This window comes from Struthio camelus, chromosome 5, assembly GCF_040807025.1.
Source record: "Struthio camelus isolate bStrCam1 chromosome 5, bStrCam1.hap1, whole genome shotgun sequence".
Lineage (NCBI taxonomy): Eukaryota > Metazoa > Chordata > Aves > Struthioniformes > Struthionidae > Struthio > Struthio camelus.
In genome coordinates, this window is record NC_090946.1 from 14,918,800 (window position 1) to 14,945,938 (window position 27,139).

The 27,139-nt window shown below is 46.7% G+C and overlaps 1 long non-coding RNA gene across 1 annotated transcript; it reads left to right on the top strand.

The window, feature by feature from the left end:
* Positions 1 to 431: 431 nt before the first annotated feature.
* Positions 432 to 25,848, top strand: LOC104140004 (uncharacterized). Its single transcript, XR_011141275.1, has 4 exons — positions 432 to 544; positions 15,654 to 15,778; positions 16,692 to 16,809; positions 24,336 to 25,848. It is a non-coding gene; the product is annotated as an uncharacterized lncRNA (long non-coding RNA).
* The last annotated feature ends 1,291 nt before the right edge of the window (positions 25,849 to 27,139 follow it).

Here is a 27,139-nt window from a genome sequence, read left to right on the forward strand (position 1 = left end):
GCCCACTTCTTTTGCCAGGGGCCCCTCGGCCCGCTCTCGCCCTTCGCCCCCACCAGAGCCGCAGCTCGGCCGAGGCGCCCGAGCGGCACAAGGCGGGCGGGCACAAGGGGTGGACGGGGTCGAGGGGACAGCGAGGGGGACACTGAGGGGGGACAGCGGGGACCGCGTCCCTGGCGCCGGCAGACCCGGACCCGCCGCCCGCCCGCCCGCTCGGCGGCGCCCACGGCCGCCGGACGCCATCTCCGGCCTCTCTCCGCTCCCTCCCGCCCTCCGCCCGGGCCGCCGCGGGGATTGGCCGGCCGGGCCAGCTGCCTCTCGGCCATTGGAGGGCGCCTGCGCGCGGCCCGCCGCTGATTGGCGCCCCGCTCCCGCCTCTGGCCGGGCGGAAGGGTGTGGTCGGCGGCGAAGATGGCGGCGGGGTGGCTGGCTGTGGGGGGGCGCCTGGCGGCGAAGATGGCGGAGCGGAAGGGGAGGGCTCCCCATCCCGCCCCGTCCGGCCCCGCGGCGCGGCGCAGTTGGAGAGCGGCAGGCTGCGGGACACGCGGTGGGTCGTGGCGCAGCCGGGCGGGCAGGGCTCGGGGGCGGTAGCGGCAGGGGAAGGGGGCGGGGGGCGGCGAAGGGGCTTTTCGGGGCCCGAAGGGCGGCGGCGCCTGCGCCGGGAGGCTGCGCGAAGGTGCTGGCGGCTGCGGGGCTGGGGCTGGTGCTGGTGCTGGTGCTGGTGCTGGGAGGCGGCGGGGTCGGTGCCGGGCGGGCCGGGGAGGGTTTGCGGCGGCCGGTCGGGCGGGGCCGGGGCCGGGGCCGGGGCCGAGCGGGGCTTCGGTGTCGCCCGGCGCCCGGCTGAGGAGGCCGGTGCGTCGCCGCTGGACGGGGGAGCGTTTGCGTCGGCCGCCTGCTCGCCCGGCGCCTGGGGAAGGGAGCTGAAGGGCGGCAGGGAAAGGGGTGGGGGAAGTAGGAGCAGGGTCGGAGGCGGGGCGGGGCGGGGGGGTGGGAGCGCGGGGCGTTTGCGGGGCGCTGGGCGGGAGGCGGCGGCGGCGGGAGGCTGGAGAGCGAGGCGGGGCGGGGGGCGGGCGGCGAGGAGCTGCTGAGCTCGGGCAGGCGGAGCGCGGAGCGGAGCGGGCGAGGAGGAGAGCGGGCAGAAGGGCGAGGTGGGGAGGGCGGGGCGGGGGCAGGAGGCGGCCTGGGGGCTGCTGGGGCGGGGCGGGGGCGGCGTGAGCGTGTGTGGCCTGGCTCCAGCTCGCCTGTCCTGTGGGTGGTGTTGAAGTGGTGTTTGTGTGCGCCGGAGACAGCTGGGTAAGCTGGAGCGAGAGGTGGGTTTTCCAGCTAGTCACCTTTAGCGGTGGCTGGTGTGTGGAGCTCTGAAGGTAGGAGCGCGAAGGGTGCGTGCTAGCAGTGTTGCCTCTTGTGTGTGTACTTCTGTGATGGGGGTGTGTTGGTTTGAACTGTGCCTGAGCACGTTGTTTGAGCTCGGTTGCCTGGTGGGAGTTGAGGAGCAGCAGTGGAGTGGGTGCTTTCAGCTGATGTGATGCTTGGTGTTGAGGGGAGTAGTGATGGCAGAGAGGTGTGTCACTTAGGCAGTCGCTTCCTTTTCCTAGCATCCATGCAAAACCTTGCCCAAGTGTTTGCACCTTATAACGAATGGCTGAAACTGGCTCTGTCAGGGTGCTGCCTAGGATTGCTCCAAGAGCTCTTGCAGCGTGGTGCTGGGAGCCTGTGTCTTGTTCATGCCTGGGTGTATGTCGCTCCCTCGAGTGCAGTAGTGAGCAGGAGTTTGTGGGAGAGGGTGTGCAAGTACATGTGGTGGAAGATGCCTTTGGACTAGGTGTCAAAGGATCTGAGCTGAAGTGATGGGGAAGGTGTCTGAGGGGGCTGCTTTTCAGCTGGTGGGCTTTTGAAATGGGTGGAGCTGAGAGGGAGCTGGGTCAGGTGCATTTGTTTAGTGGGGGGGGGGGAAGGGAGGTTCTGGGTGAAGGCAGTGGAGTAGTTGTGGTTGCCCTGTGGCTGTGTCTGGAAGTGAGGGGTGGGCAGTGGTGCTTGGCCCATGGGAGTGGACAGGCTTATTCCTGATGTGGGGTCATGTTACTTTGTCTGTTGGGTTTTTTTTTGTGGGGGGATGGGGGGGATTGAACCTGATTTGATTACTGTTGTGTATTCCCTGATAGAGGGGAAGTAAGGCCAGGCTAGAGAGAGGGTTTGTGCTAGAACTAGTTTTCTGGAAGACCATTCTGAAGTTGAACTTTGTGTGCCTGCCCAAGAAAGTGGAGGCAATGTGTATTGGAGCTGCTAATTGGGTATTTGTTGCTTTGGGTCCCTTGGAGTCGTTCAGGTCTACTGTAATATGTTGCCCTTGATAGGCTGTGCAATTGGAGTGTAGTGCCAGTCTTGATAGTACTAATGTATGAGGTGGAGTCTTTTGCAAAGACTGAAGGTGCTAGTTGGAGCCCCTTGACACAGGAGTGCTGCTGAAAGGAGTGGGTTCATCTGTTTTTTGACCTCCTTTTGTTGTGGCTGGAGGTGGGAATGAGTGTTTAGTGTGGGGGGTGGTGGTGGTGATTGTTGTTGTTGTTGACAATGAAATGGGTGGGGTGGGGGGAATGCATTCTTTGGGCAAAGGATCATCTGTTCTTCTGCCAGTACTGAGTATGCCCTAAGCTGGTGTCAGACAGTAGGCTAAGAGTTTTTATCCTTTAGCTTAAATGCAAAAGTGTGCTTGGGGGAATAGGTTTCCCAGTGACATGACCACTCTTCCTCTTGCCCCCCCTCCCCCCCCCCCCGCCCCCAAGTGCAGGAGTTAACCAGTGTTTGAAAGCAGGTGTCAGTGAGTGAGTGTGAGAGAGGCAGTGTGCTACAGGGCCTGTATGCTTGGTGAGAAGCATCCCATGTTGAGCTGCTCAGGCTATTTGGCTATTGGATGTGCTTCTCCTGTGAAGGAGTAGTATGCTCTTGACCTAGGAGTCATGTAGGTGCTTGTATGCTGAGTAAGCCAACTGCTCAGTGTGTTGAGCAGAGATGTTGGCGCATGAAGGAAGCAGTCCTGGTTTGAGAGCCTAGGGTGTGTGGTAGTGAGTCAGGGCATGGCTGCAGAGGATTGCTGGGCTGCTTCAGCTGCATGCTTGAGTAAGAGGTGGACTGCAGTGCTTGTCTTTGAGAAGACTTGTTGGCCTTCTTGGGTGCAAGTGCAGTTATTCCAGCAGGTGAAGGTAGGCTGAGGTCCAGCTGTCATGGTAGAGGGACCTTGCTGCCTTCTGGAAGCTCGTTGATGTTGCAGCCAATGGTGCTGGTATTAAAGCAGGCAGGAATGGTAGTTTGATAGAGGAGGGCATGGTTGGTGCTGATGTTTAGCTGAGTGCTTTCTCTTGTGATGTTAATTGGTTCCTGCTGGGGTTTAGAGGAGGTGATAGATAGAGTGCTGAGGCTATCTGCTGGTGGCGATTAAGCTTTCTGGAGTACTTGTTCTAAGAGAAAAGAGTGGAGCTATGCCATGTGAGGAAGCTTTACAAGCAAGCCAAGTTCTGTCTGGGCAATGAGAGAGACGATGTTAGTGGAAAGTGGCAGTGTGGGCATCCAGTGGAAGTGAGGCTTTGTGAAGAGTTGAAGCGCTGGAGTGCTGCATGTTCAGGCTGTTAAGGCTGAGCTTGCAACTGATTGATTTATGTATTGATTGGACGCGTAGCCTCTAAAATGTATGGCAGTGATAACTGTGATTGCTGATGAGGCAAGTTCCTGTGTGAAGGGAAGGCTAGGCTTCAGAGCGTTGGCTGTGTTAAGATGACTTGGTGTTACCTGTGTGGGTTGCAATGCTTTAGAGGTAGGCAACACTGGCTACTGAAATGCCTCCAGTTGTCTTTGTGCCCGTGCAAATCTAGAGGTCGAGTAGAGAAGAAAGAGCTGGTGCTTGCTGCTGAAGGCCAAGAAGTTAGGAAATGACTAAGGGGAGTCTTTTTGCGTTGTTGCTTGCGACTGGTGTGTCTAGGTCGCGTTTTGTATTTGTGATCCTTGCAGAACTGTGTTTTGTAGGAGGAAGGTTTTGGGTGGAAAGGGTTGAGGGGAGCAGCTGATTTTCCTGGAAGGTTAAGAGAAGATGTGTAGCAACTTGTGTCCGTTTGGGAAGTTGCAGTAGGGGACCAGTTTGGACTGGCTTAAACTTGCTGCTTGTTTGGGTGTGAAATGGATCTTTCACTTGAGGTCTTGGGAGTAGAGTAGCTTTCCATTGCGATATTGGTGGAATGAAGGTCTCTAGATCTGCTGCTTTTGAGCATGACTTGCTAATAGGCAAGCAAGCTGACTGGTGTTTGACACGTTACCCACTCACACAGTGGGTAAAGCAAATATGTTGTGTTTGTTAGCTATGGGCTCCTTGTATGGGAAGGAGGAGTGAAAAGGGAAGCAATGCTGAAGCAGTTGCTTGTTTTTTCCGAGGAAAACCTGAATGGCATATTGGCAATTGTTAGTCAGTGTTCATAATTTGGAACAGATTATGTGTGGTTTGGGCTTGGAATGTGGAAATGGCCTGAAAAAGGGTGTGTTAGGCGTCATGGATGAAGGAGAGCGATCTGGCATGGTTAAAATGCGTTGATCTTGGAGGAACTCTTTTGCTGTTAGGTGTTTCCTGTCTCCTGTGCCATTGTGGAGTTTCACTGGGGTTTGCTGGGCGAGATCCTGTGAGAGTTGGCTCTATCTCAGCCAATGACTAGCAGCTGCATGTACTATTCTTGCTCTGAGTCAATGCAGGCTATCATCTGGATTTAGAGCTGCTGAAATGGTTTAGGAACTAGTATTGTAGCTAGGCAACAATTTTTTTTTTCCTCCTGGCTTTTTTAATGTGACAGGAACTATTTAGACTTTGTTTGGAAAGACAGGACTGTTGTCTCCTGGTATTACTTGAGTATACTGGCCTGTGTAAAAGCAGTAACTTTAAGATATTGCCCAGTGCTGTCATTGTTGAACGCAAATCAGTTTTAGCGAGTCACAAATGAAATACTTGCCCTCGATGTTTTTTCGTGGTTTCACCTGTGGTTCTAGTGAAGTAAGAGCTGCCAAACATTGCTCTTCAGTAAACCTCTGGGTTGACCTGAGGTAGAAGAAAAAGTTTCAGGACTGGCTTTAAAAAGGTGGTCAAGGTTCTTGGAGATCTGTAAGCATGTGACCTGGTGTAACATGAGATGCTTCTCCTGTTTGGACACTAGCAGATGTTGGTTTTGGAATTGTGATTCCTGGGGAAGTCAACTGCTAGCAAGAGAGGTGTGTGGCTATATCACTGGCAGAACTTGAGCTACTTTGAGTTTTCTATAGCTGAAGGTCTCTGTTGTGGGTTAGAGGTTTCTCTATAGCTTTTTAGTGTAGAGGAAACTAAAATGTTTCCCTTTTTTTTTTTTCCTTTCTCTCTTCCTGCTCTCCTAATGGTAGTGGAAGTACAAAGTTTGTATGACCCAAGACCCCAAAGTAGCATATTGGTTTTGTCATGGGACAGTAAATGCAGGAGGATTTGCCTGACAAGTGTGAGCTTCTCAGAGCAGTGTTTGGCTAGTAGGTAGGTTGGAAGCAGTTTCTAAATGACATGTTAGTAGATGTGGGAGAGTAGGGAAGTAGTGCTGTAGACTCTCAGGCCTTGAAGTGACCTGACTGAAGCCTTAAAGCACGGTTGCTGCCTTAGTGGTTGTAAGTTGTGAGTTACCCATGTAAAGCATGGTTCGTGGTGGTGGTGGTTGTAGTTGTTGTCTCATTTCCATTGGCTAGCAGTTATGAAACCTAAGTGGCTTTACCTGTAGGGAGGGAGAAAAGTAAAGAAAGGATGTTGAGGGCTGAGCCTTGCCTTTTGAACTGCTGCCTTGTTGCATGCATGTATTGTCTTAAAGTAGAGTTTTGTAGCAGCTTCTGAAGATGATGCATGGGAGAGTGGGAGAGAGGACATGGAGGTGTGAAGCCCTATTAATGGGCTAGAGAGGTTGCAGGTGCCTCATGCATGACTTGCCACTTGATGCTCAGGTTCATTGGATGTAATAGACATAATAGCATGTTGTTGTAGTTCTAGGCATTTGTGCAGGCTTTCTGGAAAAAATGACTGTGCCTGAAAGCAGACTAATGGCATGCCTGCGTTTCACCTTAGTTCTGCCTGAATGCTCTCTCTTGGTTTACAACTTGTGTAGTGTGTGTTTATAATGTCGGCAAGGGCTTGCTAGAAATTCCTCACTTCTGCTGGTCTCTAGGGGTCAGTTGTTGAGCAGGACAAAATAAAATAAAAAAAAAAAGCAGGTGCTTGGGGCTAGAAGAACTTTCCTTCAGCAGGGGATCAGTCCTTCAGTGAGTAGTAGTGTGAAAGTGAGTGCTGGTTGAAGGGTATGGATGTTGCATGAGAGTAGCTTTGTCGGGGAGGGGTACAAGGTGAGGTTCGCTAGACTCGAGAGTCTTAACAGCAGCTAGCAGTAGTTATTTTTGTGCCGGAGAGAGTTTCCTGCTTTCCTGTGAGGGTTTTGTCCTTGATATTCTCCTGCTGGAAATCATGTTGATACCTGGAAAAAAAAAAAAAAGGACTAACTTCTGCAATACTGTGGCTTCCTGGTGAAACCAGGTTTCTGCAGTTACAGAGACATGGTGGGATAGTTCACATGACTGGGATGCTGTCATGGATGGCTATGTGCTTTTTAGGAAAGACAGGCCAGGAAGGCGAGGTGGTGGAGTTGCTCTTTATGTGAGAGAGCAACTAGAATGTATGGAGCTCTGCCTCGGGGTGGATGAAGAGCAAGTTGAGAGCCTATGGGTAAGGATTAAAGGGCAGGGTAACATGGGTGACACTGTTGTGGGGGTTTACTACAGGCCACCTGGTCAGGACGAGGTCATCGATGAGGCCTTTTACCGACAGCTGGAAGTAGCCTCACGATCACAGGCCCTGGTTCTCATGGGAGACTTCAAGCACCCTGACATCTGTTGGCAAGGCAGCACAGCTAGGCACAAAGAGTCAAAGAGGTTCCTGCAGAGGATTGATGATAATTTCTTGACGCAGGTGGTGGAGACGCCAACGAGGAGAAGTGCAATGCTAGACCTTGTACTAACGAGCAAAGAAGGTCTAGTTGGAGATGTGCAGGTTGGGGGGCAGCCTTGGCTGCAGTGACCATGAGATGGTGGAGTTGAGGCTCCTACGAGGAGGGAGCAGGGCAATGAGTAGGATTGCAGCACTGGACTTCAGGAGAGTTAACTTTGGCCTCTTGAGGGACCTACTTAGGGGAATCTCATGGGACAGGGCCCTAGAAGGAAGAGGGGTCCAAGAAAGCTGGTTAATATTCAAGCATCACCTCCTCCAGGCTCAAGATCAGGGCATCCCTCTGAGGAAGAAGTTGAGCAAAGCGGGCAGGAGACCTGCATGGATGAGCAAGGAACTCCTGGCCAAACTCCAGCAGAAGAAGGAAGTGTACAGAATGTGGGAAAGGGGACAGGCCACTTGGGAGGAATACAGGGACGTTGTCAGAGCGTGCAGGGATGCGACAAGGAAGGCTAAGGCCCATTTGGAATTAAATCTGGCAAGGGATGTCAAGGACAACAAGAAAGGATTCTTCAAATACATCCATAGCAAAAGGAAGACTAGGGAAAAGGTGGGCCCGCTGCTGAATGGGGCGGGTGCCCTGGTGACGAAGGAGATGGAGAAGGCAGAGTTGCTGAATGCCTTCTTTGCTTCAGTCTTTTCTGCTAAGGCCAGTCCTCAGGAATTGCAGACCTTGGAGACAAGAGAGGAAGGCTGGAGAAAGGAAGACTCTCCCTTGGTGGAGGAGGATCGGGTTAGAGATCTTTTGTCCAAACTTGACATCCACAAATCCATGGGCCCCGATGGGATGCAGCCACGAGTGCTGAGGGAGCTGGTGGATGTTGTTGCTAGGCCACTCTCTGTCATCTTGGAAAGGTCCTGGAGATCAGGAGAGGTGCCTGAGGACTGGAAGAAAGCCAATGTCACGCCAGTCTTCCACAAGGGCAAGAAGGAGGAGCCAGGAAACTCCAGGCCTGTCAGCCTCCCCTCCATCCCTGGAAAGGTGATGGAACAGCTCCTCCTGGAGGTCCTCACTAAGCATGTGGAGGACAAGAAGGTGATCAGGAGGAGTCAGCATGGCTTCACCAAAGGGAAATGATGCTTGACCAATCTGATAGCCTTCTATGCCGGAATGACTGGCTGGGTAGATGAGGGCAGAGCAGTGGATGTTGTCTCCCTGGACTTCAGGAAGGCTTTTGACACTGTCTCCCATCCCATCCTCCTAGGTAAGCTCAGGAAGTGTGGGCTAGATGAGTGGACGGTGAGGTGGCTTGAGAACCGGCTGGATGGCCGAGCTCCGAGGGTTGTGGTCAGTAGTGCAGAGTCTCGTTGGAGGCCTGTGGCTAGTGGTGTCCCCCAGGGGTCAGTCCTGGGTCCAGTCTTGTTCAATATATTCATCAATGACCTGGAGGAAGGGACAGAGTGCACCCTCAGCAAGTTTGCTGATGATACTAAACTGGGGGGAGAGGCTGGCACACCAGAAGACTGTGCTGCCATGGAGAGGGACCTGGGCAGGCTGGAGAGCTGGGCGGAGAGGAACCTCCTGAAGTTCAACAAAGGCAAGTGCAGGGTCCTGCACCTCAGGAGGAAGAAGGCCACGCAGCAGGACAGGCTGGGGGTTGACCTGCTGGCAAGCAGCTCTGCCGAGAAGGACCTGGGAGTGCTGGTGGGCAACAAGTGAAGCATGAGGCAGCAATGCGGCCTTGTGGCCAAGGAGGCTAATGGTCTCCTGGGGTGCCTGAGGAAGAGTGTTGCCAGCAGGTGGAGGGAGGTGATGCTGCCCCTCTCCTCAGCCCTGGGGAGGCCTCCCCTGGAGTCCTGGGTGCAGTTGTGGGCTCCCCAGGACAAGAGAGACATGGCACTCCTGGAGAGAGTCCAGCGGAGGGCTACCGAGATGATTAGAGGGCTGGAGCATCTCTCCTCTGCAGAAAGACTGCAAGAGCTGGGCCTGTTGAGCCTGGAGAAGAGAAGATTGAGAGGGGATCTCATCAATGTGTGCAAGTATCTGAAGGGGGAGTGTCAAGAGGATGAGGCCAGCCTCTTCTCCGTGGTGCCCAGCAACAGGACAAGAGGCAATGGGCAGAAACTGAACCACAGGAAGTTCCATCTGAACCTGAGAAAACACTTCTTGACTGTGAGGGTGACAGAGCATTGGAACAGGTTGCCCAGAGAGGTGCTGGAGTCTCCTTCGCTGGAGATCTTCAAAAGCCGTCTGGATGTGATCCTGGGCAATATGCTCTAGGTGACCCTGCTGGAGCAGGGAGGTTGGACTAGATGATCTCCAGAGGTCCCTTCCAACCTCTCTGGGTTAGTTTGAGTCACTTTTAACCTTGGCCAGCTGGCATCAGTTGACCCTTTGAGTTCAGATTTAGTATGTAAAGCTTTGTTTTCAGAGTACCCTCTAAATGGTGGTAATAGGTGAGGTCTTCCTAGGGGAATGTAAAGAAGCTTCTAGCAGAACAGCGTGTTCTTATCAAAATCTGTTTCTCTTGTTTCACAGAGATTTGCCGGACTGCCAGACTCCTTATAAAAGTGGGCAATCCTCGGTTGCCCTTTTTGGACCCTGAGGCCAGTCAGGGATGTCACACCTATTGACTTGTGCGTGGGTGGGTGGGTGGGTTGGTTGGTTGTCTTCCTGTCCTGCCAGATGTATCCTAGTCTGTTGGTTAATGATTATGTAGGCTACATTCATTCCTGAGTTAAGTCCTAAAATGACAGTGGAAGGAGTTGTGGAGAAAAATGAAAGCTTCAAGCTAAAATCTAAAATTGAACGTCTTTCTCTTAGAGAGAGAGAGAGAATTGTCCTTGTTTCTTAATCTGGGTAAAGATCTTGATTGCTTAAGCATCTGTTAGTAAATCACGCCTTGAATGTTCTTCCAAGGAATAACCCGGAGTATATTGTAATTGTTATGTGGCCTGTTAAAGGTAATATTTGGCAATGGAAGTGTTCAGGTAGGTAGGAATGGTCATGGAGGATCTCGGGTTAACCAGAAGTACTGCATGTGGAAGTATTTTTTTTTTTTTTTTAAAAGAAGTGAAGCTGGACATCAAGTCTGTTCAGGCTCTTAAGAAAAGTATGCATCGGCACCAGTGCATCACGTGTTAAGTTTTTGAGCCTAGAGCTGCGATACGAGAATGTATTTATTGCCTATGCTCATCTACTTGAGTCTTGTTATGGATCATATGGAGTAGTTTAAGAGATGTATCGCCATATCTAAAAATGGCCAGGCAGTTGTGAACTGGCTGGTGTATTGCCGAACTAGCCCTTTGTTGTAAGGAGCCAAGGGACAAATGGGGAAGTGGCAAGGGAATTAACTCCTACCATGCCAGCAATTGCTTCAGGTCTAATAACGATGCAGCTTTCCTAACTGCCTATTGTGGCTGGTAAGCTGGTACACGTTTAATAAAAGCAGCGTTGCAATTTGTGTGCTGTGGAATTAGGACGTGACCCTTTTGGCGGTCTAGTTTAGGGATGTTTTAGCTAGCAAACTGCTTGAAGAATTAAAAAGCTGTCAAGCGTCTTGAAGAGAGGCAGTTTGCCTCTGTTGAGGGGCATGCTCTACTGTTACGAGGCTTTTTTAGGCAGTTCAAAGGAAAGTGTTTAGAAGGGTTTTTTGGGAAAGTAGTAGTCGGTTGCGTGGACTGCCTGGCCAGTGCTGCCTTAACTGGCCAGTTCTGGGCATATGTTAGCACTGAATCTAAGCTGGAGAGAGTAATTTGGGTGCTGGGATATATTTTCCAGCACAGCTGTTACCTTGCTGTGAATAACAAGAGGTAGGGAATCTCTATTTGCAGATGCTTTTCCCCCAGGGGTTCTGAGTTTGCTGTCCATAGCTTAGAGTATCAGTGCAGATGAATTTGTGTTCTTGAGGTAATGGTCACTAATTGGTTTGCTCTAATTACTGCTGGAATACTAAATTCTGAATGTTTGCACAGTGTTCACAGTAGCAGTTTTACTTGTGGATAACTCTCTCGTCTTGTGTGTTCGCTAAATATCAGCCTGAGAAAGGGGTCCTGGCTATGCTGAGTGCTGTGTAAAGAACTCGTCAGTCATGTAACGTAGCTGATGCAAACTCTGCTGATCCTGGGTCTGCTTTTTGCCTTTCTTGTAATGGTGATGACTCCTGTGACGTGGTTGGTGCAGAGGCTTGATGGAGCCTAGCTAGTCTCTGTAGTTCTGACCGATGACAGTGCTGACTTGATCTGCCTTTGCCTAGAGTAACATGAAAGCTGTTAACTGTTCTCTCTCTCTCTCTCTCTCTCTCTCTCTCTTCCCAGGTACAAAACTGTAGAAGTTAAGGTTCCGTGAGTTTGTTGGTAGCTATTTTTCCATGTTCTGGGTCAGTTTGCCTTTTGGTGAAGGCTTGTCTAGCAGTCATCTGGCCAACGCAATTTCTTCAGCACTCCCTATGCTTTTTGGAGCGTGCTACTGTTCTGCCTCTGCAGACCAAAATGTGGAAGCGGTGCCAGTTTCTTTCTAGTTTGGAGGCAGCTCAGGCTGCTAGTTAAGGTTTGTGTCTTGTGCTTCATGGCCGGAGTCTCGAACGATGGCGTTTGTGAGGGTGAGTGTCCCATGTGTCCCCGTATGGGAATTTTGGTGTCTGGCCTGTTCCGCTGCCCTGTTTCTGGGACTAGTTCTGAGGCACTCCTTCTTCCAGCTTGATGGTTGAAGGGTTGCTGCTCTCTGCTCTTAACCAGTAGCCGGGGTGACCCTCTGGCTGGAGCGTGAGGAGTGAGTTGTCTGACTTGTTTTCCTAGGGATGTTTATGTGTGGCTGATCGGTGGTCTGTTGACTGAGGAAGGAGACTGGAGTAATCCAGGGAAACCAGAGAACTTGCTGAGAGCAGGTTGGGAGAATGGCTGCCTTCCTCTGCTCTAACAGCAGTGGTGCTCTGTGTGGTAACTTTGTGCTGTGGGCGTGAGTAACTTTCCACCTTCGTTTGGCAGTCTGGTCTAAGGTGTTTGTGTGTTTCTCGGTCACCAAGGGAAGTGTCTCTGGGACTGTTTGGGTTCAGCTTTGCGATGAAGTCTTAGTTTAACGAAGTGAGTAATGCCTTGTAAAGGGATTTCTTTGAACAGCTGGAAAGCAAACGGCTCTTTCCATGTGATGCTCTAAAAAGCAAGTGTTGATATGTGACAAGAGTAGCAAGGAAAGGAGTATTGCTGACTTCAATTGCCTTTACTGTACAGGATGGAGCATGGCAGTTATGGCAAGGTCTTGTTTTTCAAAGCAGGCGCGTGCTTCCGGAAGTGCTAATCAACTTACTCGTTTTGCGAGTTCCGTTTTTGCTAGTTTTAGGGGTAATGCCAGGTGTACTTTGTCATGGCTAAAGACCCAGAAAGTGGGTCCTAAATGAGTGTGTAGTTGTAGTCGCTGTGCTCCAAGTAACCTGACTGGAGTAGCTTTTTCCTGAAATCCCAGGGGCCTCTTCATATTTAATTACAAATGTGACTCTAGAAAGAGGTGGTTGAAGGTGTCTAGTAGGAGCATCCTTTACCTTTTATGCTGAAGAACCGCAGTTGTAGGAGTGGAGCGTGTTTTGCGGCTGCAAGGTCTAGTCTCCAGTTGCAAACAACTTCTTGGCCTGCGTGTTACGTTAACTGGAATTGGTGTTCCTCCCCTTGGACTCTGTTAGTCGGCGTACTGCTGGGGGAAGTGATTCCCTTCCTGGTTGTCAGGAGAAGTGGTATGCGCGTGCGTTTGTGGCTGGTTGAAAAAACACTTGTCCTTGAGCCAAGTTGGAGAGAGTTTCTTCTTCAGGTGTTGGAGTCCAGGTGAATTTTAGCAGCAGCAGAGTCCTCTCTTCTCTTGGCTTTTGCCTTTTTAAATGAAAAGGGCCAAGTTTCTGTATGTTCTCCTTCCAAAAGTGTGGCTGCTAGGAGCAGCTGGGAGTGTTCCCTGAAGTTGCAGGCAGAGAGCAAAGAGGGTATTGCAGTGCGGCATGATTTTTCTGAGCAGCGTGCGGTGGACTGAAAGTTGCTGTTAGGTTCCAAAGGTACCTGGTTGAGTGCTGTTTCAATCTGTGTGGTAACCTGTGAGATGCTCTTGATCTTATTTTGTGGATGGAAGTGAGAATTGTGAGCATAGCAAACAAGAAGGTGGAGAAGTAAGGCTTCTGCAGAATGGGAAGATCATTCGACACGCGTGAAGACGCCTTTATTGACGACTGGTGGCCAGCTCAGATGGAGAAGTTTTAGTAATGCATAGATAAACCAAAGATGTAAAAAGCATAGAGTGGTGTGAGTTTGGCGCTGGAAGTTAATGCCATGCTGTCGAGTTGTTTAATTCTCGGGATGTTGATGTTTCAGCTTCAGTAAATGGTGATTCTTCCCCACCACTAAATGCAGGGAGCGTTTATGTGCAGCCTTCCGATGACTCTTTGTTCCCTCCTAGCATGTTAGTGTGGCCAAGACTGACGTTTTAAGCTAGAAGGCTAGACTATAAAATAAGAGAGTAACTAGGAGAGGTTCCTTATGCGCAGGGAATCCGATAGCTTGCTTTTTAAAATGATGCCCTAGTTTGAGGCATCTGTCCTCGAAGCCACTGCAAGGAATTGTAAGCGTGACTTGGCGCATTAATTGCTATACCAGCTTTCTTTTACTGTAGCAGGATTTTGAGGTAAGCCTGGTGAACCTTCTGAGTGCCTCCTTCCCAGCTCTGTTTGTTTCGGTTATCCTGAAAGACTTGAAGCTCTCGGGTTAAGGAACGTTTAACGTCTCTTTGTGGGACCGTGTTTATTCACTGCAAGGCTAGTTGGGGAGTAATGTGAGAAGCTCGACTCGCGATGCTGAAATGCCAAGCGTTGGGCAGAATTGGTATGCTTTGGAGTCCGCAAGATGGCTTCCCTCTGTTCCACGTGTGACCTGTCCTGAGTCTACCCTAAGTGATGTTCTTCTCTGAAATGTAATCTCTAGGTGTGAATTATTTTTTTCTTACAGCCCAGTTTGTGAGTTGTGCTGCTGCTGCTTGGATGACCTTTGAGAATGTTTGTAGTGCTGCCATGCAATAGAGTTAGCATGTGTGCTTTGCTGTATTTCTACTTGTATGTGCTTATTGTCCAATGGATGTCTTTGCAGTGTGGCAGAGTAGCCAGCTTTAGAAACTGAGGAGTGCAGAGATCACTGGATATGCTGTTGATGCTCAAGCTTCTGTCGGTGAAGTCCAGTTGCCCAGCTACTTGTTGATGCTCGTTGCATGAACTTATCAGAAGAAGTTGTTGTGGATCTCTTTGGGGGGGGGGGGGGGGGGGAAGGATGGTAAGACGATGTGGCCAATCATGTTGAGAGTTGCATTTGTTATGATATGAATGTCTATTAGGTAAGAGTACTTTTCAAATGTTGTAGTTTTGGCAGTAGTGTGTTGGGGATGTGTGAGCTCAGCAGGGGGAGCGTAGCACCAGACTGATCTGTTGCATCGACCCTTGAGTAACTGATGGGAAGAGTCTGTACTGCTATTCCATACTTTTCATAGAAGCAAGAGAATAATTGAGGTTGGCAGGGACCTCTGGAGACCGTGCAGTGGAGCCCCCCTGCTGAAGCAGGATGGCCTAGAGCACGTTGTCCAGGATTGTGTCCCGATGGCTTTGGAACCTCTCCAGGGAAGGAGGCTATACAAGCTCTCTGGGCAACCTGTTTGAGTGCACAGTCACGCTCGAGGATAGAGAAGTTTTTCCTCATGTTCAGGTGGACCTTTGTGTGCTTGAGTTTGTGCCTGTTGCCCTATCGGTGGGCACCAGTGAGAGGAGTCTGGCCCCATCCTCTGGATGCCCTTGCTTCAGATACTTGCAGGCATTGATCGGATGCCCCCCTCAGTCTTGTCTTCTGCAGGCTGAATAGATGGGGTGCTCTTGGCCTTTCGTCATCTGAGAGATGCTCCAGTCCCTTAATGGTCTTTGGGAGGGAGTCGAGTGGAGGGCTGCTGAGTTGTGTGTGTCTCTTGTGCTGGGGAGCCCGGAAGAGGAGCCAGTGCTGCAGCTGTGGCGTCACCAGGGCTGAGTAGAGGGGAAGGATGAGCTGCCTCGACCTGCTGGCCATGCTCTTGCTCATGCAGGCCAGGCTACCGTTGGCTGTCTTGGCCGGCAGGGCACGTTGCTGACTCATGGTCCGCTTGTCCACCAGGACTGCCAGGTCCTTCTTGGCAGAGCTGCTTTCCACCGGGTCAGCCTCGAGGCTGTGCTGGTGCCTGGGGTTCTTCCTCCCCAGGTGCAGGACCCTGCGCTTGCCTTTATTGAACTTCGGGGGGTTCTTCTCTGCCCATGTCTCCAGGCTGTCCAGGTCCCTCTGAATGCCAGTGCGGAGCTCTGGTGCCTCAGCCGCTCCTGCTGGTTTTGTGTCCTCAGCAACCTTGCTGAGGAGGCGCAGTGTCCCTTCCTCCAGGTCACTGATGAATAAGTTGGACAAGACTGGACCGCGTCTTGACCCCTGGGGGCCACTGCTAGCTACAGGCCTCCAACTAGACTCTGCGCCGCTGATCACAACCCTCGGAGCTCTGCCATCCGGCCAGTTCTCAGTGCACCTCACGGTCCGCTCGTGCAGCCTGCGCTTCCTGAGCTTGCCTCTGAGGATGTGATGGGAGGCAGGGTCAAAAGCCTCAGTAGAGTCAAGGTCACCTTCTATTAAAATGTGCTGTCTGCTGTTACAGGGCTCAGGTGACGCTGTTGTCGATGCACCTATGCCAGCAGAGGCCCTGCAGGAGCCTCCTAACCATCTGTAGTAGAGGCCTCGAGATCAAAGTACACCAGGACCAAAAGTGGAGTGATTTGTTTGGTAACTGTTATGTTTTATGCTTTCTGAGCTTGAAAGGGCTTTGAAAGGCACAGTTGATGAGATTTTCTTTGGTGTCGTTATCGCTAAGTGTGCCTCCTCTCAAATGTAACCAAATCCATAATTTTAGAACTTCACCTGGTAATGCTGCAGGAAGAAGTTGTCGTTGTCCTCCCCGTTCCTGGGACAGGTTCAAAACGGGATGTACTTGGCGCCTTCCTACCTCGGTCCACCTGCACTGTTAGTGATCTGTTTTGCAACAGTGTGTATGGTATTCACGCTTACAATGAGTCAAGTTGAAAAATGTCTTAAAACTGTGTCTGTTGCTTACCGTCCAAAACTAGCTGCCAGAGGTGGTGCTGTCCTGTGACGTATTTAATCTAATTCTGGAACCCCTTTGTAGCTACTGTTCAAATGAATCATTTGAAAATGCAAGCAATTGGTGAACTGCCAAACTGAGAGTTCTTTAGTGTTTTGTAGTTAGCTTTTGGGTAAGGGAGGGGACAGTGTTACTCTTGAGAACTTTGGTTTTCACGAATGTACATCCTGCAAGCTGATGGCATACCCCATTCTTTGTATGATATCACTGTGTCGACTAATGAGACACTGTACTTTCAGACCTGAAAGAGTTGTAGCATGTACCTAGTATATTATGCCTTTGTGTGGCATATCAGCTACTAAAATGTTTTCCTAGGGAGACAATTCCAGAAAAATATCTTGCCTTGTGAGGCAAAACCAAAACTATTCTACAGCTGTGAGGACTCTTAAGTCAAGTCAGGGGTCTGTGAGAGTTGTGGTTGGTGGGGGAACTGGTTTTTGAAATAACTTGTGCTTCCATTTGCCTTGCATGTTATCGCCTGCTGAAGCACTATTTGAATCTGTCTAACGTTAGGCATCGTTTGACCTTCTGTGGTAGGGTGGACTGAAAAAGGGCAAGCATGAACGCACGCTGTCCTCACAAGAACATGATCTGGAATTGCAGAGGAAAAGCTCTGAATTGCCTAGAGAGCGTCTCTAACAAGCAATGCGGTCAGGTAAGTAGCAATTTTTGCTGTAGTGTTCCTCCATGGTGCTGGATGTCAATAAAGCTACGCGGCTTTATTGACAAGTAAGACCCTGTTGAGCAATGGAATGTGGTGTGTGTAACCTGCAAATGGTTTCATGTCTGAAACCAGAAGCAGGTAGTTGATGCTTCAAGTGTTCTCTCAAGCTTTTCTCCTCTGTGCTATTTAGCTTGTGAGGAACATGAGTTGGTTGGAGAAGTTAGGGGACTGATGGTGCTTTGTTAGTCATGCTGTGTCCCAACAGTTGACGAATATGATGTTGGGGAATCCTGATCGTTTGTAGATGAATTTTCCTCCTTGAGTCTGAGGTTCAAAACATAGATGTGACTGCCTGTTATGACATGCCTGAGGCCTCTTACAGAAATTGTAGGTTTTAAAAGCTTTTTTTTTTTTTTTTAAGGTCTTGTGTGAACTCTTGAAGGGTACTCTGAGAAATGCTGTTCCTTCTTAGGATGAGTGTCCTACAGACCACTGTTCCTCAGTTGCCCTTTAGGTAATGCATTCGTTTTCTCTGCGTGTGCTACAATTGTCTTCGTTAATCCAAAGAGGTTTTGATGACATTAACTTGTTAGGACTCTTAACACAGGCTGTGCTGCAGCTTCTATGAAGGATGGGTTTAGCTAAGCTTTTTGTCGTCTTTTTAATTTGGGGTGCTGAAAATAACCCTTTTTTTCTGCTTTTTGCTCTAGTCCCTTTTCTGTCTATGGGTATTATAGCATGTGCTTCATCAGAGTTGTCCGGAAAAACTCTATATAGGGAAATTTAAAATGCGTCTGTGTGCATAGACTTGTTCTAGTGCTCTCGCGGTTCTTTACTTTGTGTTCAGAGAATAATTACCTAAATGGTTCTTCTAAGGTTTTGCAGCTTATTTCAGAGGATGTTGAAAAGGACTACTTTCTGCATTAAGAGAGATGGATGGTTATTGGGAAGCTATCCTGAGGCTCAACTGTTGCAAAGAGCAGTTTCAGTGAGTAACTTGACCAGTGAAAGGAAATCAAAACTCTTTCCCTCATGTCATAAGTTTGTTGGGCTGAATTTGGAATTGGCTGATTGTAGGAGGCTTTGTTCGCTCTCTAGAGGTGAATGGTAGAAGTTTAGCTCCAGCTGGTGACCTAAAGCTGTTCTAGTTGAAGTATGACACTTTTGTCCTTAGAGCCGGTCAGTGTAGTTTCGAGTGTTTTATTGGGGAGAGAAGTAGGTTTTGAATGAAATAGTTTCCTAGCCGAGATATAGATAAAGCTTGTTCTTTATGTGGCTGTTGTTGTATCATCAGACCAGAACTGTACTAGTACAGCTAAATAGTATGATCTTTGTACAAATTCTAATTTCCTGCTCTTTCAGTCCATTTAGGGAACTCTTTCAAAGTTACAGCCTTACAGAAGACCAAAACTTTCAGAATAAGTTTTTAGTCAAAGTGACTTTTCAACCCCCTCCCCTCGTCCTCCCCTCCCCCCCCAAAAAAACCCTACCACCTTGCCCCAAGTCCACCTTATAAGAAGCAGGCAACTGTAACTGCCATAACTAAGGGAATGTGTGCGAATGGGGAAGAAGGCCCCAGCGTTGGATGGTGAAAACTTGAGCTTTTCTGTTGGAAAGCTTGGCAGGCCTTATATCAATGATAGCTTAAAAGAGGATATGCCCTAGCCAGAGATCTGCGCAGGAATCAACAGTCAGGTCTGTGAAAGCGCTGCAGTTGCCACTTAACTGTCACTTTATCTAAGCGATGTATTCTGTGCAGTGAAAAAACTTGTGTTTAATGGATCTGCTCTCAAAAAGGCTATAGTTAGTAAATGTGAATTGTTTGAAAGGCAGCTGTATAAGAAAATGCTCTTAAGATTAATCCAAAGTGAAAAAGAGGAAAGACCAGATTGAAGGCGGGCTCTGAGTGAGACTAGTAGGGCTGTTTCGGGAAATGGCTTTCTTCTGGCAGGCTTATTCTATCCATGCTAACAAAACCAGTGTCAGTGGCCTAAATTTCGTTCTTCACCTCTGAGTTGGGATCCTAGGGCGGAACCCACTCCTTTTACAGAAACGCTAGTAAAAGGACCTTCTTTAATTCTAGGCATTGCGCTTACTTCTTACTAATTTTAAATTAACCAGGCAGGCTTTTGATGTGTAACTTGTGTTCTTGATTCGTTGTTGTGATTATTTCTTTATTTGTTGCGTGGTGGTGTTTCTTGGGGCGCTCTTGGAGATGCTTTTTAGAATATTTAGTAATTGAGAAAATAGTAGTTTGCCTATCAGAACTTTCTGAAGTACATCAGAACCATTTTTAAGCAATAATTCATTGTGAGTTTAGGTCATTAACTTAGGTTGTTACAGTGTTCAGAATCCAAAAAATATGGAAGCTGCTGTTATACTGTCTCAGGGTATAAAAATTCTCAATCAGTTGTGCTGACCTCTCCTCCCTGCCACTTAGTCATTTCAAATGAAATCAATACCAAAGCTGTTTAATTCTTGAAAGCTCTGGCAAAGTTTGTGCAAATCCCCAATGACTGGTGACACACAGGTTGCTTTGTTTGGCCAAAAAAAAAAAAAAGTAACTTGGTTTATTTTCGAAAGAAAAATGCTGCATCAGTGAACGTCATTCTGATATGTAAGTATTGTGGACTTTATTGATGCAAACACATCAAAAATCTAGACTTTTACTTTTTCTATGATTGAAAGCTCTTTTTGAGGAGAAGACATATTGCTGACAGCAAAATCTTAAGGAGCTAACCAACCAAATCTCAAATTTTAAGTAGGAACACTTGAATGGGACACAGTTATTTTGATCAGATATGGCTGACCTCCCTCTCCTTCCTTCCTCCCTTCCCCTGCAACATTTAGTATAGACAAGGAAGGAACAGAAGACCTTTATAGGTTAGTGTTCCTGTTCTCAGATATCTGAGATAGTATAAAATGAGTTAAGTCTTGTTAGCCTTAGCTGGAAGGAATGAACAGCCATGTATCATTTTACTGAACCACTGTGATTGATGCCTCTCAAGCTTTTATGATCTCTAATGTTGTCTGATTGGTAGATGGTACAGGCTTTGCAGGAGGATGCCAACTATTAGGAATATGTATGATAATTAGTGAAATCAAGCAGACTATGTGTGTGATGGTAATCATGTTCTGCTCCCAAACTACTACTCTGGTGGTTAATAGCACTAAAACTTAAACTTTTTAAAAATCTTCTGGGTGCTTAATTGATAGGCTTATGCTCTTAACGAATATTGAGGATTGAATGCAAACATCAACATAGTTCTATGTGTTCCCCCATCTATAATGTGAAAAGTAAAACTAATTAGCCCTCTGTGTGAAGGATCCTTGCTACTAAATCATAAAGTTGTTTTTCAAAATAAATTTTTCCTAAGATTTCAGTATGATTATACTTGGAAATCCTAACACTATCATAGGTATGTATGAAGTTCTAGACATATGTCCATACTAGATAGATATTCTTAAAAATGGAACATCACAACTATTATACTTCAGTTTTAGAAATCTTCATGCCTGAAGAGCTGGTTGGTTTTCTGGTATGTTTTTCCACATGCAACTTGATCCTAGGTCTGCCAACTGCATTAGTCTTGAATGTAAAACCATAAGTGCAGTTGTTATGCATCAAGAGAACTTCCTTATCTGTATTAAGTTTTTTGCCTGTGAAGAATGGCTGAGAGAATGCATCTGGAAAAAAAGCAGATATGCTTTCTGAGGAAAGACAAAAGATTAAACACTAAATTGTTAATTGATGTATTACACTTGATGCCATTTGAAAATATTGTAATTGCTTTGGCCTCACTGGAAGCAATACTGATGAGCAATGACCCTAAAATCAAGAATGCTACTTGGTTGCAGGTGGTCAGAAAACAAATTGCTATCTCTGTCCTTCCAAGCAAGTGCAAAATACAAGTTTATCCTGTTTATTAATGCATATTGATGAATAAAGAGAAGCTAGTATTCTTAATGAAACTTTTTTAGTTTTCCTTCTTGCTCTTTCTCTGTTTTTTAAATATCAGCCTGTGCCTGAAGTCGCTTCTCATACCAAAGATAGCATGTGATAAGAAGCATCCTTTTCAAGAGCGATAATTTCATGTTACTCTGTCTCCTGAGATGGCAAAATATATTTCATTGCACGTTGAAATAAATGCAATATCTGAATAATTGTTTATTTTTTTAATAAGGTCAGAATGGTGGGTTTCTTCTTTCCCAATTGGTACGAATTAGGAAATTGGGAAGCCCTTTTTTGTCTTCAATTAGCTAACGGTCTTCTAGAGATCTGTCTTGTGTGATGGACTATGCTGCTGTTCTTTCAGCGCGGTTTCTCCCAAATTCAAGTCTCTCTTCATTAGCTCCAGATGACTTGGCGGTGAACATGCATCAGATGTACACAGAGTATGTTTTTAAATTAAATGTTGCTTTTGCTACTTAAATACTGTTAGATTGAAACTGCAAGGGTCTTATCTGTTCACAAGACTGTTTTTCTTATTAATAAAAAATATTTACAATATTGCATCATGTCTTCTGTTTGATATAACAGCAGTATAAAAATAGAGCTGTGACGTTTGAATGTAACGTTCTTTCTCTGTGTGCATTTATTCATTTTATGAGAAACCCTTTCTTTAGGAATAAATGGGAGTATGAGATATTGGTATTAGGTACCAGGATAGTTAAAATTTGGAGCTATTTTAACTTTATACAGGCTTTATATGCACATGTGGAAGTGTAACTGTGGCTTGACAGAAGTTTATTAAGCTAGAGCAAGAATTCCTCTTACAAAATCCTGTGTGCGGAATTAACTTCCTTAACAAAACCTTTAAGGCAAAATGCTTTTGAGTAGCATCTGTTCAGTGTTTTTCTGATTTGAGTAATAAACAGTAGAAGTTAAGGACAGATGCTTGCTTGTAGTCTTTGCAATGTTGGCAAATATTAAATTTGAGTTGTAATTTAGCCTTGAAGTTTACATCCTATCTGTGGAAACACTAGGACAAGATTACTTGGTAACAGAAGAACTGTTTTTGTTTTTGTTTGTTTCTCCTCCAAACCTAGAGTAATTTCAGCTTTCAGTTGCAGAAAGCCTGTTTTCAGTTTCTGACTTGAGAGCGCTTACAGTGCTTTTGATAGTCCTGTATGCTGTGGCTGTATTGGTAAAGTGTTTTTTTCTTCAAAGTTCTGTATTTGCTTGGTAAGTGCAGTTTCAGAACTGCAAAAATTAAATTATCAAATTTATTTTGTAGGAAGGCTGACATCTCTTGAAAAGAACTTCCTTGAAAAGAACTTTTTTGGTAGCATATTTAGCATTGCAATTATAATATTGCATTACCCTATCTACTGGGTATCCAAGTTCAGCCAATTTTTAGGTCACTTCAGACTGAAAGATTTAGAACCTAATGTCATGTGAACTGCATGTTAAAAATAGTTTATGCTACTGCTTGAACACTAAGCGTTATGAAATGACTTGATTGTTAGATACAGGTTTTACCATGAGTATTTACCATGAGTTAAGATCACAAAATTATTACTGGCAATCTTGAGTCTACCTTGAATCGACAAGTATGCTTCCAACTTTTGTATAGATCAAAAATTGCATGTAGTCATTGTGACAGAAAAGTTGTGAATGTCCTTGTTATTGCTCTAAGCATATTTCTAAATGACAGTGTTTACTATTGACTTAAGGTTATGATGTACTGTTTCTGCAAAAGGAAAGAATGTGCATATGGAGTATACAATTATAATATAGTTTAATATCTGATGATACTGACACTGATCTTTCAGGTACTATGGTGACTGAATATTTTTCATCTTAGATGATGGCTACAGTAAGAATTTCAAACCTCCAATTATGAGTATGTTTGAGGGAAATGTCTTTGCACCCTGTTTTCATAACTCTAGTTTAAAAAAAAATTACAGTGTATTTTAAAACAAATACAAAAGAAACTAGGAAGCATCAGCCTTGAGACTAGTTAGAGAAGCTTAATTTGCTGTGAGCACCTCCACTACTGGTTGAAAAACATTAAATTGGAACAGCACTACTATGTGCTATATACACTTGTACAAAGTCAGCACTTCAAAAAGATTTTGTGTGTGTGTACACATTCATGCTGTCACAGGAGAAAAGGAGCATGAGTCTTTTCCCCAACCATAATGCAGTCAGGTATTTTGGACACAGAATATAATCACCTGAGATAATCTGTTGCAGACATTACATGCCATTTCAGCCTATAGATTGATTTTTTTAAAAAAAGGAGAAAAAATAAAGAAAAAGGAAACAGGGTGGGGGGGGAAGACAACCTTGCAACAATATGGTGGTATATCTTGCCCCATGCATTTATAAATGGGTAAGTACCCCTCTCGCTAGTACTGGTACTTTCCTCTAAATTGCCTAGGGCAAAAATATTTTTTAGCGTGTATTTACCAAACCACTGTCCTAAAGTCAGCACAGAACACGCTCTATGTAAAATTAAATAAGGATATATTTTTCAAAAAAAAAAAAATTAACTGGTCAGAAAAAGACTGACTACCAGTGGTGGCAACTCTTATTTTGCCCCCCTGTAGAACAAGGTTATGGAAAAGCTAGTAGGAAACGTAACTTTTGAAATATATTATCATGGATTAGCGTGGCAGCATCTACTGTTGTTTATCTTAAAGCCTGTTTTGAGCTTTTATGTTTGAGAACTTTTTTCATTTGTGGTTAGTATTTTGTCTACTCAGCAGAACTCTAAATGGCAGGGTTGTTTTTGTTAATAAATACAACATACTTTCCGCCTAATTTAAATTGAGTATAATTAACATTTATAGGTGCGGTTCTTAAAGTGGTAGAGAGTGGGTAAAGGATATAAATTGTCCAGTTTAAGATGAATCTAATGTGTTTTTACATAAACTTTAGGAACATGAGTGACACAGCAAACTGCTTTTAGAAGTTGATTCATTAAAGTCATGGTTTTAATTCATTCATAACAAACTCCAGTGTTATTAATAGTGACTTATCTTTCCCCCGCTGCAGTAAATATAGCTACGTATTAAAGTTACTTTTAACTTCTGTGATTGAGGTTAATAATCTCAAACGCTTACGGAATAGTTTGCTGTAGGACTGAACATCTACGTAAATTTTTTTTTTTTTAGCCTGTTGCATGAAATCTGAGTTGCCAGGGGAAAAGCTTTTTGTAAAAGTTAACAGGGAAAAATTGAACTGACTTTTCCTACTGGTGGGGTCTTTCAGATATATTTAGGAAATAAACTGTGGTTTATTTCTCGGGAAGTACCTGATTTTACAAGATACCTTCCTCAGGAGCTGAGTCTTTTTGTCAACAAAAAGCCTCAGCTTTAAGATTAGGAAGACTAACTTGCGTTCCCAAGCAGTAATAGCCACAAGGTTTTAGTAGTAGAACGTTAGTGAGCTCATATGGAAGAGTGTGCGTAACCATTCTTAACAGTCTGAAACCCAGAGACGATGGTGAACATCTGGGGCAGATGCAAGCTTTTCATTGCAAATTTTCTTTTTGTTTCTCTAAATACAGATTGCAAAGGATTCTAGGAGATGAAAGAAGTCTCTTATTGTTATCAAGAGCAGTTGATCCAAAGCAACCTAACATGATGACGGAACTCAAAATACTCTTTGCCATCTCCTTTCTTGGAGAGGAAAACGTATAAGAGAGATACTGAAATTGAATATTTGGGGCCAGACTCTTCTCTGTGGTGCCCAGTGACAGGACAAGAGGCAACAGGCACAAACTGAAGCACAGGAAGTTCCATCTGAACATGAGGAAAAACTTCTTTGCTGTGAGGGTGACTGCGCCCTGGAAGAGGCTGCCAAGAGAGGTTGTGGAGTCTCCTTCCCTGGAAATGTTCCAAACTTGCCTGGACATGATCCTGGGCAATGTGTTCTAGGTGACCCTGCTGGAGCAGGGGGCTTGGACTAGATGATCTCCAGGGGTCCTTTGCAACCTGGCCATTCTGTGAGTCTGTAATACTTCTTGAATGCTTGTGAGGTGTTGGCAGGAACACAGGTGAGAGATTTTGCCTGTAAAGCAAATGCAGCTGTAACTTGTTATGATGTTGACAGTCTTTTTACTTTTTATGTTACTTGTAGTTTAAATTAAGAGACTTTTACCTGTTCTTATGTATTGATCTAGTATTAAATCAGGAAAAAAAAATATAGCAGAGAAAAGTGTGGATGTAAGTGGAAGGTTTCAAAGAACTGTAATTGCTTCTTGTGAAGAAGAGATTTAATGAGCCATAAGGTTTCTCTTGTCAGCAGCCCTTTACAAACAGTTGTTTCCTGTATCTCTGATGAGTATGCAAAGAGATAATAAGCTTTGAATTGTCACAAGGAAAGCTGAGGGTCAACTTGAGGGAGTTTTCTAATGTTATATTGAATGGATGGAATGGGTTGCCACAGGCTGTCGTGGGCTGTCCATTAAATTGAAGGACAACTTACTTCAATGGATATGAGGCAGGGACCTAATGTAATCCCCTTAATGACCTTATCCATTTGTCCCATTAATTATTCTAAGGAGGGGAAGACAGAGTAATTATTTTTCAGAATGACTGATGCGACATTGCCTGTAGAGGTTTGTCATTAATTTAAAAAACACTTTTTTTTAAAAAAGGAGATTTTTCTCAAAGGATCTTCTCTCTATCTCTAAATAATTTGACCGGGTCAGAATAGTTTGCATTCATACCTGAAGTCTTAAATAAAAACTGAATTCCGTAACTTGTATGTAGCACACTTCCATGAGCTTTTTAAGGCAAATATAATCAGTTGATATAAGTATACTTTGAATGGTTGAGTGTGTTTACTGGAGGTTCAAGAGGAAAAACTCCCCATCTTGTATACAATAAATAATTTTGGTATCTGAAAAGACAACTAGAATTGCCAATGATCCAACTGTACATCTGGTACAAGCAGTGAAATGTTGCAAGGGTAGTAATTGTTTTTCCCTGACCCATCTTTCTGTGTTTCTTAACTTAACATCCCAATAGAGACTTACTCCCTTTATTTAGCAGTAAAGGCATAGCTGTTTCAACGTTTGTTCCTTGACTTGTTTTCAGCTTTACCTAACAAGTGGAGAGAAATGCATTCAGATGATCTATTGGTGCCCTAAATGCCAGAGTTTAGTAAGCAAGGGGGCTAAGCCTCTTCCAGAGGGGACTGCTTACCATAGTCAGCTTCTAGACAAGCTTTTAGGAACCATAACAACTGCAGCTGAAAGGCACAATAGCGAGGGCTTCTCGCAAATTGTAGAAGGGTTGGATGACTTTTTACAACTGCAGATGGATTGACTTTTCCTAGATGCTGAGTGCTACTGCAAGGGAAAAACGGGAAGCGGAAGAAGACTTTATTCGGCTTCATGACATAAGAATGATTCTGCAGCAAACGGTGTTAGAGCCGCCACAGGATAAACCATACAGCAGGCTGTGGCACACGCACCTGCCCCCCCATCACCTTACTGTTTCCCTCCCGCTCATCCCCCCCAGTTGCCTACCTCGGGCTGTGGGCTGGAGGCCCTGACCCTGCAGGAGGGGCGCATGTACCCCAGCCCCACCCCACCCCAGCCAGCAAGCTGCCCCCTTGCCCTGAACTGGCTGTGTGGGCCCCTCGTGCCCCTTCCTGACACCTGTTCTGGCAAAGCGGATACCTCACCTGGTGTGGGGGGCTGGTGTGGGTGGGGAATGTGACTGGGGTGGAAAGAGCAGCTGTGTAACCGGTGGGGGGTGGGAGAGTCATGGGCAGCTTATAGGAAGCCAGGCAGCCTCCTCTTGCCTTTCCTTGCAGCTGGGCAACCTCCGAGTGCCCTTCTAGGAGACAAGGGAGCCCCCAGTTTTCGTTTTAGGAAGCTGAGGAGCCTCCATGTACCTTTGGGTGCAGCCGAGGAGCCTCCGTGTGTCTTGTCGTATAGCCGGGGATCCTCTGCGTACGTTTCGTTATGGCCGGGCAGCCTCCACATGTCGTTCTAGGAGACCGGGGAGCCTCTGAGTGTCATTGTAGGAGAACGGGCAGCCTCTGAGCGTCGTGCTAGGGGGCTGGGCAGCCTGTGCACGCCTTTGCGTGCAGCCAGGCAGCTTCGGTGTGCCTTCACGTGCGGCCGGGCAGCCTCCGAGTGTCATTCTAGGAGGCCGGGCAGCCTCCACATGCCTTCATGTGCAGCTGGGCAGCCTCTGAGTGTTGTTCTTGGGTATGGGGGAGCATCTGAGTTTTGTTCTGGGAGGCCAGGGAGCATCTGAGTGTTGTTCTAGGAGGCTGGGCATTCTCTACGTGCCTACGTATGTGGCCAGGCAGCCTCTGAATGTCATTTTAGGAGGCTGGGTAGGCTCCGAGTGC